The sequence below is a fragment of the Dasypus novemcinctus genome, chromosome 5 (genome assembly GCF_030445035.2).
Source record: "Dasypus novemcinctus isolate mDasNov1 chromosome 5, mDasNov1.1.hap2, whole genome shotgun sequence".
Classification (NCBI taxonomy): Eukaryota; Metazoa; Chordata; class Mammalia; order Cingulata; family Dasypodidae; genus Dasypus; species Dasypus novemcinctus.
The window spans coordinates 28,864,153-28,879,631 of NC_080677.1; the positions used below are offsets into that span (position 1 = coordinate 28,864,153).

At 44.5% G+C, this 15,479-nt stretch overlaps 1 protein-coding gene and 1 pseudogene across 2 annotated transcripts in view; both read left to right on the plus strand.

Annotated features, from left to right (window-relative positions):
* NOD1 (nucleotide binding oligomerization domain containing 1) overlaps positions 1-15,479 on the plus strand; it is a 107,153-nt gene that overhangs the window by 5,018 nt on the left and 86,656 nt on the right. The window lies entirely within an intron of this gene.
* LOC101446314 (RNA-binding protein 12-like) lies at positions 12,614-15,130 on the plus strand (annotated as a pseudogene).

The following is a 15,479-nucleotide window of genomic DNA, read 5'->3' on the forward strand; positions in this document are numbered from 1 at the left end:
TGGTGTGAAGTGCTTTGCTGGCTCTCCAGGCTGGTGTTGAAGGCTGCTAGAAAGCTGTTTGTCTCCTGGTTTCTTCCTGCTCTTTGGGGCTTCAATTCTTCAAAACACTAATTCAACACATATTATCAGAAACCTTCCTGATGCCGGAAGACTACCAAGTATTTGGGATACAGCCCCTGCCCACGTGGAGTTTGAAGGCCATTGGGGAGTGAGGTGGGGCGTAAACACACAAGTAAACATATAATTATCAATGGTGGCAAGTGCTTCAAGCGACTGGAGACGAACATCAGAGGAGTACACTAGGATTGGGGGGGGGTCTCTGGAAAAAGAGACTTTTCCACCAAGACGTGGCGGACAAGGCGTTAGCGCATTCCAGACCCAGAGAAGGGAAAGAACTGGGCATGTTGAGTAACTGAGAAGCAAGCGTGGCGAACCCGCGAGCTGGGAGGGTACGGAGGAGAAGCTGGACAGTGTGCTGAGCTCAGAACAAGCAGAGCCTCCTGAGAGGGGTAGGGATTTGGAATTTTATTCTCCAGTGCAGTGGGAGGCCATTGAGTGGTTTTACCCTTTCTTTTCCCTGTCATTTGTAATTGTATTCATCAGCATTCTCCATAGAAACAGAACAACGAGAGATTCATATATAGAGAGAGACACGTGTAAATCTCCGATGAATTTTATTACAGGATTTGGTTCACTTGACTGTGGGGATTGGCAGTTGTTAATTCCGTAGGGCAGGCTGCAGACGGGGAACTGGGATGAAGTCTTCAATGAATCACCAGGAGAAGCTGGATGGTTGAAAGAGAGAGATTCTCTTGACTGCTGAAATCCTCAGGTTTCCCATTAAGGCCTACAGCTGATTGGATGAGACTTCTCTCATCGCTGAAGGCAGTCTCCTTTGTTGATTGTGGATCTAACTGGCCGCAAATGCAATCAACTGACTAATGACAAACCCACGAAATATTCTCTTAGTAACAGGCCAGTGCTAGCTTCACCAAACAATGGGACACCATAATCTAACCAAGCTAACACATGAACTTAACCATCACACTAAGAAAAAGATAATTAATGACTTTGTGATGGTGAGGGCATCATCAGAAAGTAACAGGTGAAATGTGCAGACAATACTTTGGAGATCAAGGGCAGACCTTTGGAAGTGGAGGGCGGAGCTTTGGTTAAACTTTCAAAGGTAGCAGCTAATACTGCCTTAGGGCAATAAAAAATACAAATGCCTGCAAATCTGAATTTATACACTAATAAACCTAGCCAGTGGCATTCTCTGAGTCTGTGCATTGTGTAGATTCACATATTCACTCAGCACTAGTAAAGCACCTGCTATGAAGCAATACATTGTGCCACAATCATTCATTCATCAGTTTTTTACTTAGTGTCTCCTTTGTGCTGGGGATACAGTGACAGACGTGGTGGACTCCATCCCTTGTAGTCAAATGTAGGGCCTCGGGAAGCGGACTTGGCTCAACGGATAGAGCATCCACTTACCACATGGAAGGTCTGTGGTTCAAACCCAGGACCTCCTTGACCCGTGTGGAGCTGGCCCATGCTTGGTGCTGATGCGTGCAAGGAGTGCTGTGCCACGCGGGGGTGTCCCCCACATAGGAGAGCCCCACGCACAAGGAGCACGCCCCGTAAGGAGAGTCACCCCACGCAAAAGTAAGTCCAGCCTACCCAGGAGTGGTGCCGCTCACACGGAGAGCTAATGCAGCAAGATGATATAACAAAAAGAAACACAGATTCCCAGGCCACTGACAAGAATAGAAGTGGACACAGAAGAACACACAGCAAATGGACACAGAGAGCAGACAACTGGGGCGGGAGGAAGGGGAGAGAAATAAATAAATAAATAAATCTTTTTAAAAAAAAAATGTAGGGCCTCGAAGATGAACCAGACGGAAGTCCTGGCCTGCACCCATCTCCTTGATCATTGATAAGGGTTTACTCTGTGACCGGTGCTGTTCTAAATACCATATATGTGTTAACTCATAATCCTATGAGGTCAGTGCTGTTATCACCTGCATTTTACAGATAAGGAAACTGACATGCAGAGAGGTAGAGTTACTGTCCAAATCACACAGCTAATGGTTAGAACTGTATAGTCTTTGCCCCTCACTGCCATGCTGTATGTGAAGGGAGACTCTCGGGTTAGGGAAAAAGTACCCCATTCTTGGAGAGAGGTGGGGATAGATAAAGTACTTTGGGGGAGTTCCAGGTGGGAAAGGGGAACAGAGTGGGCTGGGCCCCTGTCTCCTTCCCACTCTGTCAGGGAGCTGAGCGAGGGCTAGAGGACAATTCTAGCCAGAAGTAAAGCAGAAAAAGCCTCTGCCTTGGTGTCTTGGGTCCTAGTTCTGGTTTATCCAGGATCTAACTGGTAGGTCTCTCCCCTGCCCAGGCCCTGTTTCCTCAGGACTAAATGAGGGTGTTGCACAACATTCTCTACTCAGGAAGAGAGTTCCACAGAGAAGGGAGGGTCCCACTCCTGCTCACCAAACCAGGTTTCCTGGCCAAAAGACAGAGATGGGTGGCTCTGAGGGCCATGGGGTCAGACAAGTGACTTGCCAGAACGCCCAGGCGGCTGTGAAGGGATATCTGCATTTCATCATTTGCCTCCCTGCTGCTGCTGTGTCTGCTTCCTTCCCTGGTTGGCAGGGTGGCAGAGCCTGTGTGTCTAAGGTTTAAACTGGATGGTTCTTTTGCATGAGAGAGATACACATAGAAATAGCTATAGGGAGGGACAGGAGCCATTGAGAGCCTGCCTTGTGTATCTGCTTTGAAATTGTGAGGGGTTAAGTGCTTTCAGCTACTGAAAGTAGCCTAAAATATCCAAATAATAGTTGTAGCTTTATCCATTTGCTAAGTTTCCTCTGAATGGGGCTGTTAGTGATTTTTTAGTAAGGCAGAAGCATCCAAGCCTAGTTTTCCATGTTTTCCAGGTTAAGTTTCTTAAGAAATTAAAAACAATTAGCAAAAAAAAAAAAAAAAAAGTCCACATGAGATAAGGTTCTATGTAGACCAGTTAATGAATGGAATGGTGGCTGGGGCTTATCTAGTTTCTGAAACCTGGAAGCAGAATTTAGCTAATTTTCTTGAAGGTCATACATACTACAGGGAAAGTAGGACCCAGTTTGGTCTGACTAATCTTTGTCTTCTCTGTGCAACTCCATCAGTAGTGTATGAACTTTGTGCTAGATTACTGTTGGGATCGGTTCATCCCCCCGTGGCATTTTTGGGCATCTTGAATAATGCTGCAGTGGTGTTCACATCATCACTTTATCCCAGAATACCCAAGTGGCACCTTTCAACAAATAAGGCATCCTTACCTTCAGCACTTGTAGAACTGGTCTGTGAGGAGGCTATGGATTAAGCGCTCTAAAAGAAATCTTACTCAAGAGAGAAGTAGCTTCCCAAGAAGCAGAACCTCTTCTGATGTTTCGCAGTCTGGGTGCTAGCATCCCTGCGGTAGTTGTACACTTGCCTGAGGTAGCAAGGAATGGTGGCTCTTTCTTAATTTATTTTCAGTCTTAATTCAATAAATAAATGTCAGTTTTCTACACGTCCAGAACTATGGTAGAAGGAATGTGTTTTGGAAGCCCATGTTATATATTTTAGGCTGTAGCTTTTCAGAAATGGGCCCTTGTATTTGCTGAGTTAGACTTATTGATGGGATGTGCTTTTAACAGGAAGGGGGAAATACTCTAAAATGATTTCTTTGGTAGTGATGGCCATTGGGTGGGGAATATCACTTTGGCGTCACCCATCTGAGCCTGAATGTCACACAGAAGGCAGTTGAACTGATATGGTTTTAAAGGGTTCAGAGAATTGTGTTACATGAAAGGAAGGGGAAATACAAGTGAAAGGAAGTGATAAACTTTTAATAATCATAGGGCATTTCTAAAACATGGTACTTGGAAGTTAGTTTTGACTCTCTTGCTCCTTGATGATTTTATGGAGTTTGATTTTTCTCGTTAGGTTCCTTATTGTCAAACCAATTTGATGGCAACACCATGAGTTGACAGCCTTCTCTAAATTGAAAACAAAATGCAGCTATTCCCATCCACAAACCCATCAGATACACGACGATATTTTGTTAGAGCAGGAAGATCTTTTCATTTATGTATGTGTTTACGAAAAGAACCAACTTCTCATCTGAGTTGTTTGATTTTAATGAACCATGATTTAGTTTAAAGGGGAGTCATCTTTGCCTCCTGAGCATTTTATTTCTAGGGGGATGAGCTCTTTGTGTTGGAATCCAAAGTTTCTTGAAATCATTTGACTGCTGAGAATGGTGCATTGACCTGCCTCAAGAGGTCCTGAGCTACTCAGATGATTAAGAAGGCTCTAAAATAATTTTAATTATGTAATTATAAAGAATATATTCTTCTTGTAAAAAATTAAGACATTACAGATAAAGTACCACCTCAACTCTGGTGTCCTTTCCTCTCATTCCACAAGTACCCACTGTTCTCATATTGTGTGTTTTCTTCCAGATCTTTTTCTTTGCATTTACATCCATAGATATCTGCCTGTAAAATGTATATAGAAAGAGTTGTGTGTGTTTGCAGGGCAGACGGTATGGGCAAGTATATAAATGATATCATAGTCTATCTAATATTACTTTCTGCAACTTGAGTTTTCTAAGTGACAATATGTCTTGAAGATCTTTCTATGCAGTACCTACAGCTCTATCATGTTCTTTTTCATTGTTGATCCTGTCTGTTTCACTTAAAATGGTACCTACCCAGTGATTCTGAAATAAATGCTTGCCGTGGCCTGGGCTGAAAGGGTTCTGGTTCTGGTTCTGGATGGGATCCAGTAGCTGGGTGGAATGAGACGACTGGACCTGGGGCTACCACACAAAGGAGAGCAAGCAGATGCTGCCACCTCTGCACAAACCAAGAGTACACGTGGCTTATTCATCTGTATCTATTTCTGCCTTTTTCCCTTTTGAGAAATTAATATTTTCTTAACAGATTACTTCCAATTTTGAGGTAGACCAGGAATGATGTTTTATTTTAACTTATCTTAAACCTCAATTCAATAAATAAATCTCAGTTTTATGATATCTGGTAACATTAAAGTATTTCAGCTTCGCTAAGAGCTGTTCTTTAATGTCCTGTAGAGACTCTGCTGTCTTGTGAAGGGAGAGAGAGGGCTGCGTAAGCATCCTGGACCAGCTGTGTTGCCAGTCCCTGCTCTGCTTCCAAGCTCCTGCCTGGCCTTGAGGACTCTTCTCTCCCCTCTGGGCCTACTGGCCTGAATGCTTTTCTTGGCCAAAGTTATTGGCTGGGGCTAAGCTGTGTTGCAATAACAGATCATTCTGAACTCTCAGTAGCTCAAGCAGCAAATGTCTATTTCTTGCACACACTCAAAGTCCGTCCCTATTTGGCAGGACGCTGTGCTCATTGTGGTCACTGGTCGGCCCAGGCTGATGGAGCAGGGGCCGTCTTGAATGCTGCTGGTCATCATGGAGCAGAAATAGAGGGATGAATTTTCAGTGATCAGTTACACTTGATGCCTGAAGTTTCTAGCCCAAAGTAAGTCACACTGCTGCTGCCAGAGCAAGTAACTGGAAGGAAACAGGGAAGTGTAATCCTACCAAATACCAAGGAGGAGAACCCAAACTATTTAATGAACAGCATACTGCTGCCACTATTTTGTTTTTCAAGGAAAGGGTAAGAAAGTCTGAAAACCTTCCTATGGTGAATAAAGTTGTAACCCATAAGCCTATCTTTTCTGTGTTTATAAAATCACTGACATTTTCCTTTTGCTGCCAAGTCCCAGAGAGCAGCAGCCTCTTTGGGTATCATGTTTCCAGAAGTGAACAGAGCTGGGGGAGGAGAGGTCAGGATGGGGGCAGAGGCTGATGGCACTGAGCCAGATTCCACAGTAACCTGGATGCCAGCAAAACTGGTCTTTGTTATATATCTGAATATCTTTCCAGCCTCTGGGCAGAAAGTAGCAGCAGCAGCAATACTTGTAGAATGACCTGGTTACATAGAGTTCCCTGCTTAAAAAAACTTTGCCTTTTTAGTTCTAAGTTAGCATTTGCTACCTTGTTAAATCATACCTCAAGGAATAGGACTCATATCTCATGGGAATCTTCTCAACTGGTATTTCAACTCCAATTTGCAAAAAGCTGTGCCGATTATTTTGAAACATACAAAGAGAGTGAATGATGATTCCCAACATTTCCAAGAATTGAGTGTCTAGGCCAAGAGTGAAGTCGCGAGGCCAGTAGGATTACAGGACATGATTTCCTTGAGGTTTCTGTTCTCAGTTTAGCCTCCCATCCGTTGGAATAGAGGCCACATTCTGTCTTTTTGTCCTAGGAGTAAACATGCACGTTCTTCGTCAGGGTGGCTTCTGAACTCTAGCTCTGCTGGAATGATTTTTGCACAGAACGAACCTGTTGCTAATCAGATGGTGTTTGCTAATTTTGTTTTTTTTCCCCAGGCTGCAGGAAACAGGGGTACACTAAAGGTACCTCTCTTCTTGGGGTGGGGTGGGGGGAGTTATTGTTAAGGATACACAGGAGGGAAGGCAAACAGGAAACAGGAAAGCAGTTTCCACGGCCACCCAGGCCAGTCTCCCCCTAGCAGTATGCCCACTACTGACCTCCTATGGGTGATTAGGACTCCACATCTCTGGTGTCCCGCATTCAGCCTCCCTAAGAGAGGGGGCCTCTGATCAGTTCTCGCTGTCCCCTTCCAGTGTGGAGGGCTCCTCTGGTTGGGATGACTGGAAGTCCTCAGGAGAGCTACAGAACCCCCTGGCTCCCTCCGTCTTCTCACCACACTTCCAGTTTCTTGCTCCGTGTCTGTCTGTCCTGCCAGATTCTAAACTTTATGAAGGCAGCAAGCTACTTCACCTCCATGTGCCTTGTTTTCCTCACTGTAGATTGGTGGGCAGTAAAATGACATCCGTCACTTACAGGCATAGTAAGGATTAAGGTAGAAAAGAGAGTAAATGAGATGATAATTCCTGAGTATTTACTCTCTGCCAACCCTGGTCTAGGCACTTGGCATGTATTATTAGATCATTTAATCCTTACAATGCCACTTAAAAAAATATATATATATATATTTTAAATTTTTTAAAAGATACTTAGATTACATAAATGTTACATAAAAAAATATAGGGGAATCCCCATTTGCCCCATTCCCTACCCCTCCCACATTTTCCCATGTTAACAACATCCTTCATTCATGTGGTGTGCTTATTATAATTGATGAACACATTTTGAAGCATTGCCACTAGGTGTGGATAGTTTACATTGTAGTTTACACTCTGTCCTGCACAATTCTGTAAGTTTTGACAAGATACATAATGGCCTGTATCTGTCTTTGCAATATCATTCAGGACAATTCCCAAGTCCCCAAAATTCCCCCATATTACACCTATTTTTCCCTCTATCTCCAGTGGCCACAGCCTCCACATCAGTGATAAAAGTTCTTCCATTGCTAGAATCACAATAAGTCTATAGTAGAATACCAGTGAGGCTACCCTCGTCCATAGTTCACTCCCCACTCCTGAGGATTCTGGGATGGTGATGCCCACTCCCACCCTGACTGAGAGGGGGCTTAGATCCCATGGGGCAGATGGATGAACTCTCTTGCTTGCACTTGCAAACTCTCTCTGTTTCTTGGGTTGGTCGTTACACCACTTTTGAGGAAATGAGGCTGCTCACTGCCTGTGACCGCCCCTCTGGGGCCCGTTTTCTACAACACCACTTTTGAGGAAACGAGGCTGGAGAGGTGTGGCCGTGGCTGTTGAGTAGTGGAGCGGGGATTTGAGCTCAGTCCAGCTGGCTCAGAGCGCCTGTGTTTAATCCCTGTGTTATTTGCCTCCCACAGTGTGTGTGAAGCATGTAGGTGGCTGCTGGTCCCTGAGAAAAGTGCTTACTCCCTGTGAGCTGCTGCATGCTGTGCCTGCTGGGAGCTCAGGGAGGCTCTGGAATGACTTTCCCGGGCTCCCTCCACCCCCACCCCCCCACACACACCCTGCTGCCACACCTCAGGCTGACGTTGTTGGTAGGATGTTGTGTGGCTTCTGGCAACTTGTGGAGACTGCTGGGCCAGGCTTCCAGATTTGCCATGTTGAGGCAAGGCAGAGCAGATTCAAGGGCTGGGGCGGGCGCCTCATCAAGGAATGTGACACCATTTGGCATTATCTTTAATCCTCTGGTTGGCAACGTGGAATTTCTCAGGGGCAGGGCTTTAAATAGCAAAGAGGAGTTAGGTGCATTATTAGTCTTCTTTACAAAATAAAAGCTAGGTAAACCGAATACAAAGAAACATGAGAGAGTGATAAGGAATAGAAGCAGGGTCCAAAAGTATACCTTTGGTATAATACCAAACATGCACAATATTAGGGTACATATAAATTCCCATAGATAAAAGGGGAAAGGAAATACTCCAGAATGTGCTCGGTGTGGTTATGTCGTGGGGAAGTGGAGGGGAAAGGTGATTTGATTATTTTTGCTAAACTTTTTTTTTTTTTTCATTTCCCATTTTTTCTGTAGTGAGTACGTACTGCTTTTATACTCAGGGGGAAAGTTGTTAAAACACAGAAAGGAACATCTGGAGAATATCTTTATAAAATGACTTTTCATTTTAGCATGTCATTTATAAAGCATGCATGTTTCCTTGCAGGGTCTCCTGGTGCAGTGGAGAGGAAAGAGAGAGGTAGGGCAGAGATAAATCCCTTTTTAGAAAGTGGAACTGAGTGTGTCTGTGGTTTGAAACACAAATAGAAGCCATCCTCTGCCCGTGAGTCCCAGGTGCTCTCTACTGGGTCCCGGTGGCTTGGTCGCGTGACGTGACACAGCGTTCTGACAGCGGGTCAGCCCCAAAACCCCGCTTGAGCCCCTTTGTTCTGGGTTGTGGACTTCGGTTCAGGCCTCCCTTCTCCAGACTTCTGGTTGGCACAGACCTTCCGGGTTCCTCCTTCCCCTCATTTCAAGAACTCTTTGTTTCCTTCATTGTCAGCCTCTTCCTCTTCTTCTGCATATTCTGGTGACTATGTATTTTTTTTCCCCTGCATTTGATGATCTTTGGGTTTCTGTTGGTTACGGTGTTCGTCTTGTCTTCAGGTCTCCTGAGGTCAGAGGTAATATCTTCTTTATTGATCCTGATTGCTTGTAAGCACGTAATGAATACACATGAGCAAATGAATGAATTCCGAGGTCATGTGCTCTTTGGAGGCCTATTAGCTTTCACCTGCCTCTCCTGAGCTGTGTAAGCCTGTCTCTGACCTTTCCTTACCTGGGACTGCCCGTTAGTAACTCTGTCCCTGGGAAGTGTGGCCCTCTATAATCTACTTCCCCTCCAGCTTCTCTTTTGCCCAGCAGACTCCTGGCAGCTGGCCAGCATGGGAGTGTGCAGTGGCACCCAGGGGACACAGGAGCCTTCTTTGTCCCATGAGCTTGCTGTTTGTTCTAAACAGCTAAGCTACGAGAGTGCAGAACTGGTAAACCGCTATTGACGGACTACAGACTCAGAAACCAGTGAAAAGTCTGCGACAGTATTCTTGTTAATTAAACCAAGCGTCAAAGTTATGGTATAGGGTAGATTAAAATAATAGTTTTTTTCTCATTTTAAAAACAAGATCAACCATATTGAAGGTCACTGGGAATTTACCCCAAAGAGAAAAGTAATAAAAATCACCTGTAATTCCATCACTCAGAAATAGTCCCAATTAACGTTTTGAAAGATGGCCTTCCAGTCTTTTTTCATAATGTGTGTATGTGTATTTATATGAATATGTGTGTGTGTATATATACATACATGTGCTTGAACAATTTAGGATAATCTATATGAATACTTACATATGAAATTTTATGTATCCTTTAAAAACCGTTACAAAGAACATTTATGAACAAGACAAATAACCATGGTATAACAATAAATTAAAGCATAATATAAAAGTATATGACTTAATTAGAGTCCAGGTTGTCCAGAGCGGGAAGCAGGAGGAATGAGGAGTTAGTGTACAATGGGTGTAGGGTATCTGCTTGGGGAGATGGGAAAGTTTTAGTAATGGAAGGTGGTAGGGTCTTGCCACATAGTGAATGTGAGTAATCCCTTTGAATGACAAGTAAAGGCAATACATAATCTTGGGCAGGATCTAACAAGAGAGAGAGAAGGCTCAAAAGGACATTATGGAGGAAACAGATGTGTCTTAAGCACTTGGGCCCCTGCCTACCAAGTGGGAGGTCCCAGGTTCAGTTCCTGGTGCCTCCTAGAGAAGACGAGCAAGTCAGCAGCCTGACGTGACAGGCTGGCGTGGTGAGCTGACGTGACAAGATGATGCAACGAGATGTTGCAACGAGGAGACACATAGAGGAAACACAATGAGAGAGACAATGAAGCAGGTAGTGGAGGTGGTTCAAGCAATTGAGTGCCTCTCTCCTATATGGGAGGTCCCAGGTTCAATTCCTGGTACCTCCTTAAGAGAAAATGAGCAGACACAGAGAGTGCACAGTGAATGGACACAGAGAGCAGACAGTGAGAGCAAACAACAAGGGCAGGGGTGGGGGAATAAATGAATAAAATAAATCTTAAAAAAAAGGATATTATGGGGCAGCCATTTTGTGAAGTGGCAAAGGAGGTGGCAGCTGCATTGGGTTCTGAGAAACTGTTCAGTCTGGGACTCTCCACTGCTGGGCAGAGGTGCTTGCCCAGGGTTAACTGCAGGCAGGGTTTGGGTACTGCGCCCCTCTCCCCATCTTAAAGTTGGTTTCAGTTGCTTGCCCACAGGATTGACCTGGCCTCCACTTCATGTTAAGAAAATACATCTTTTGTTTTATCAGATGTGTGAGTGCAGTATGGCTGTGGCCCTCCGTTTGCAGGGTCTCCCAGTTGTGGCGGGGACCATGGATATTCATCACTTCTCTGGATGGACCATCACCTGATGGGGCACGCCTATTGTAGGGGGTGAATTGGGTGAGGCTTTCGTTGTTTTTGCCACTGATGAAGATGTAAGACTCGCTATGGTGCGCACACATAGTAAAATTAAAGGGTCAAGAGTCACACTTTGTTGAGTAGTAAAACGGAAATGTAGAGTATGATTGAACTAAGTTGTAGGCGTTTTGAAACTACCAACTTAGATATGCCTCCTGCAAATGATAGTAGATCAGGAATGAGTGTCAGGGTCAACTTGCCTACAGCAGGCCCAGTGTAGTTACTGCTGCCACTTCTGTTCATGAAAGCAACAAAAACATGTATTTTCCACAGCCAGCGTCGGAACGAACCCTCCAGATATGGGGTCTTCTTTTGGGAACCCAACATTTAGCTCAGCCATTCTAAGCACAGCCTCTCCATTGAACACAGTCCCCCACCACCAATTCCTCTAATCCCAGCGATACCATCTTGGCCACCAGGGCCATCCATTCCCCCAAAACCACTTTCTCCTCTAGTCACTTCAATGCCCCCATGCCTCCTGTGCTCCCAATCCCTCCAGTCCCTTCTGTGCCACCTATGACCCCATTGCCACCCCATCTCGCTCAGGCTGCCCTTGATCTTGCTACCCATGGTGTCTACCTGCTGGAATGAATGGCTCTGGAGCACCTGTGAATATGAACAATAACCTAAACCTTATGTTTCTGGGCCCTTTGAATCCTGTTAATCCAGATGAACAGAGCAGTGTGAAACCACTTCCTATTAACCCTGAGTGATGTGTATATCAGTGTGCATGGAATGCCCATTTCTGCAATGGAAAACGATGCCAGAGAGTTTTTTTCCTGGGCTCAATGTGGTTGCAGTGCATTTGTTGAAAGATCGTGTTTGCTGAAATAGTGGGAATGGATTGGTTAAATTTCTCTCCTTTCAGTATACATTTGAAGCCTTGAAGCAAAACAATGCTGATGGTTCAATGCTGTGTAGAAGTTAGCCTGCCATAGAGAGACAGAGGGTAGCTGCTGGGGGATATATCACTTTTAAGCAAAATAGAGGACCTTCTAGACAAACCCATCCCCCATCTCAAACACTTCCCAGGTCAGAATCACCCAGTGGGCAGAAAAGGTCAGGTTGGAGATCACTATGTGAGGCTGGTTTTTGTGTTTACGTGAAAGGGCTAATACTTGAAGCAGAATACAAACAAGTCATTGATTTCTTTTTAATTAGATATTGTGCAAGATAGTATTTGTATAGCTTATGGACCCAATAGGAGAGCAAATGGTGAAGGCTTTATAGAGTACAGGAATGAGGCTGACTGATGTCATAAACAGTACATGGACAATTGCTTTATTCACGTTCATCCAATTACTGAGAAAGGTATGCTGGAAAAGAAGAATATGATTCAAAAAAGACTGCAGAACTTCAGCCGTGACCAGAGGGGAATGATGTTAAATCCAGAGGGAGATGCCAACTCTGCCAGAGCCTGTGCCAAATAACACATATTCCATTCAGCATTACCAAGGTGGATGTTCTTCAGTTCCTAGAGGGAATCCAGGGGGTGAAAATGCAGCTCATGTTCTTGTTGATAACCATGGGCAAGGTCTAGAACAGACATGGGTTCAGTTTAAGGAGGAAGATGATGCATGTAAGTCTGAACAGTTACGTCATAAAAAACTTATTGGGATAGATGCTTTTGTTCATATAGTTACCCTAGAAGACATGGGGGAGATTATGAAAAATCCCCCTTCCCAAGGAAAAAATGGGTTAAAGATGCTTGTGCCAGCAAATCATCCAGTTCCAGGAATGCCAGTGTGGGAATGCCTTGTGCTGGTGAACAGCATGCCTTTGCAACTGTAGGAGCAAAGAAGGCCAACAATGGTCCTCCATTTGACTTTCCTGGTAATTTCGGAAGGACTAATGCCTTTGGGCCACCACTCCCTCCACCAGGATTAGGAGGGACCTTTGGTGACGCTAGGCCTGGTATGCCTTCAGTTGGAAACCGGGGTTTGCCTGGTCTAGGACTGGATGTTCCAGGGTTTGGAAGTGGCTCAGATAATTTAAGTGAGCCATCAGGATTTGGAGGGGGCCCTTAGAATTTTGGAAATGACCCTGGTAATTTGGGTCATTCCCCTACCTTTGGAAGTGGCACTTTTGGTCTTGGAAATGCCCCTGGGCATTTGAGTGGGCCACCAGCCTTTGGGCCTGGCCCAGTCCACATTGGGGGTCCCCCAGGCTTTGGATCTAGTTCTGGAAAACCAGGACTGACAGTTATTAAAGTGCAGAACATGGCCTTCACTGTGTCTGTTGAAGAGGTTTTAGATTTCTTTTATGGCTATCGTGTAATCCCAGGCTTAGTGTGTTTAATATACAATGTGGAGGGAAGTGGACTCAACCCAGTGGTTAGGGCGTCTGTCTACCACATGGGAGGTCCGAGGTTCAAGCCCCGGGCCTCCTTGACCTGTGTGGAGCTGGCCCATGTGCAGTGCTGATGTGCGCAAGGAGTGCGGTGCCACGCAGGGGTGTCCCTTGCGCAGGGGAGCTCCACGTGCAAGGAGTGCACCCCGTAGGAGAGCTGCCCAGCGCAAAAGAAAGCGCAGCCTGCCCAGGAATGGCGCCGCACACATGGAGAGCTGACGCAACAAGATGATGCAGCCAAAAGAAACATGGACTCCCGTGCCACTGACAACAGAAGGGGACAAAGAAGAACATGCAGGGAAAACGGACTTGGCCCAGTGGTTAGGGCGTCCGTCTACTACATGGGAGGTCCGCGGTTCAAACCCCGGGCCTCCTTGATCCGTGTGGAGCTGGCCCATGCGCAGTGCTGATGCGCGCAAGGATTGCCCTGCCACGCAGGGGTGTCCCCCGCGTAGGGGAGCCCCACGCGCAAGGAGTGCGCCCCGTAAGGAGAGCCGCCCAGCGTGAAAGAAAGTGCAGCCTGCCCAGGAATGGCACCGCCCACACTTCCCGTGCCGCTGACAACAGAAGCGGACAAAGAAACAAGACGCAGCAAATAGACACAGAGAACAGACAACCGGGGGCGGGGGGGAATTGAATAAATAAATCTTAAAAAAAAAAAAAGAACATGCAGCAAATAGACACAGAGAACAGACAACTGGGGCAGGGGCAGGGGAGGGGAGAGAAATAAATAAAATAAATCTTAAAAAAAAAATACAATGTGGAGACAGTGGCCATGGGAGTTGCTGAAGGCAGGGAGAGGGAAAAGGAGGTGTGATATTAGGGCATCTTCAGGACTTGGAGCTGTTCTCAGTGATATTACAGGAACAGCTGCAGTATATTATATATCCTGCCTTAACCTACTGAATGGACTGTGAGAGAGTATATACTACAACATAAACTATAATCCACGGTGTGTAGCAATGCTCCAAAATGTACTCATCAAATGCAATGAATGTACCACACTAATGAAAGAAGTTGATGTGGGAGGAGTAGGGGATGTGGGGAGTGGGGTATATGGGATCCTCTTATATTATTTAATGTATATTATTTAATTTTGTGTGATCTATGTATCTTTAAAAAAAAGATAATAAAAAAATGAAAAAAAAAAAAACCTGGAAAAGGTATGCCAACAGGCGAAGCTACTACAGTAGCCTTTGAATCTCAGGATTAATTGACTTAAATGGCAAGCCTGTAGGCTCAAGGAATGTAAAACTTGTATTAGAGTAGCTTTTCACATCAATTATTTGTGTTGTGGTATACCTTCAGAGTGCATCCAGATTGTTTTCCTAGTATTTCCAGATTAGAACCTGTGAATTGTTTCAATTGCAGATAGATTGGTTTCCATAGTTTAGAGCATTAGTTGACTATTTACAGAAGATTCACTACCAGGATAAACATTGCTGTATGTTACAGTAGCGCCGTCTGGAGAGAACACAAAAATAATTTTGGCATACCATTAGAAAAAAAAATTGTAAAATTCGAATGGCCACATAAAACTTATCAAAGAGTCTAGATTGGTTTTGTTTTATACCATATGGGATAAAGAAAATAGAAATGTCAATATCACTCATTAAGGTGCTTTAATGAGAAGTTGACTAATACTGGAATTTAGTTTAAGCTGGGAAGATTTCTTTGTTATGGAGTCAAAGTTTTGTCTGAAGTCCTTGCTTTCTTTTAAAATTCAATAAAATTTCTGTATACAGATTCATTGTATGGGCCTTTATTGCTACTTGAGGGTTCTTGCTGTTATAGACAGTCCTGCTTCTGAAGTTACTGCTTTGTTTGCCTAATTGACTCATTTGTAAATGAGCAGAAATGGTTTTTTGTTTGTTTGTTTTTATTATAAAACTCCACACATGGTTTGTGCTATAACCTTAAACTTTGATTTCTGATGTCACACAACTATGTGGAATAAGACTTTGGCCACAAAAATAAACTATGGAGTCCTAAAAAAAAGGACTTATAGGATACATGAAAAAATTGGAATATAGACTGTAAGCTATGTTTGAATTATTTCAATACTTTGAAATTTGTTAAGAGCTTGCTTTATGGACCAGCAGATGGCCAATTTTACAAGTATTTTGTGTGCATTTAACACACTGTGGGGAGCGGATG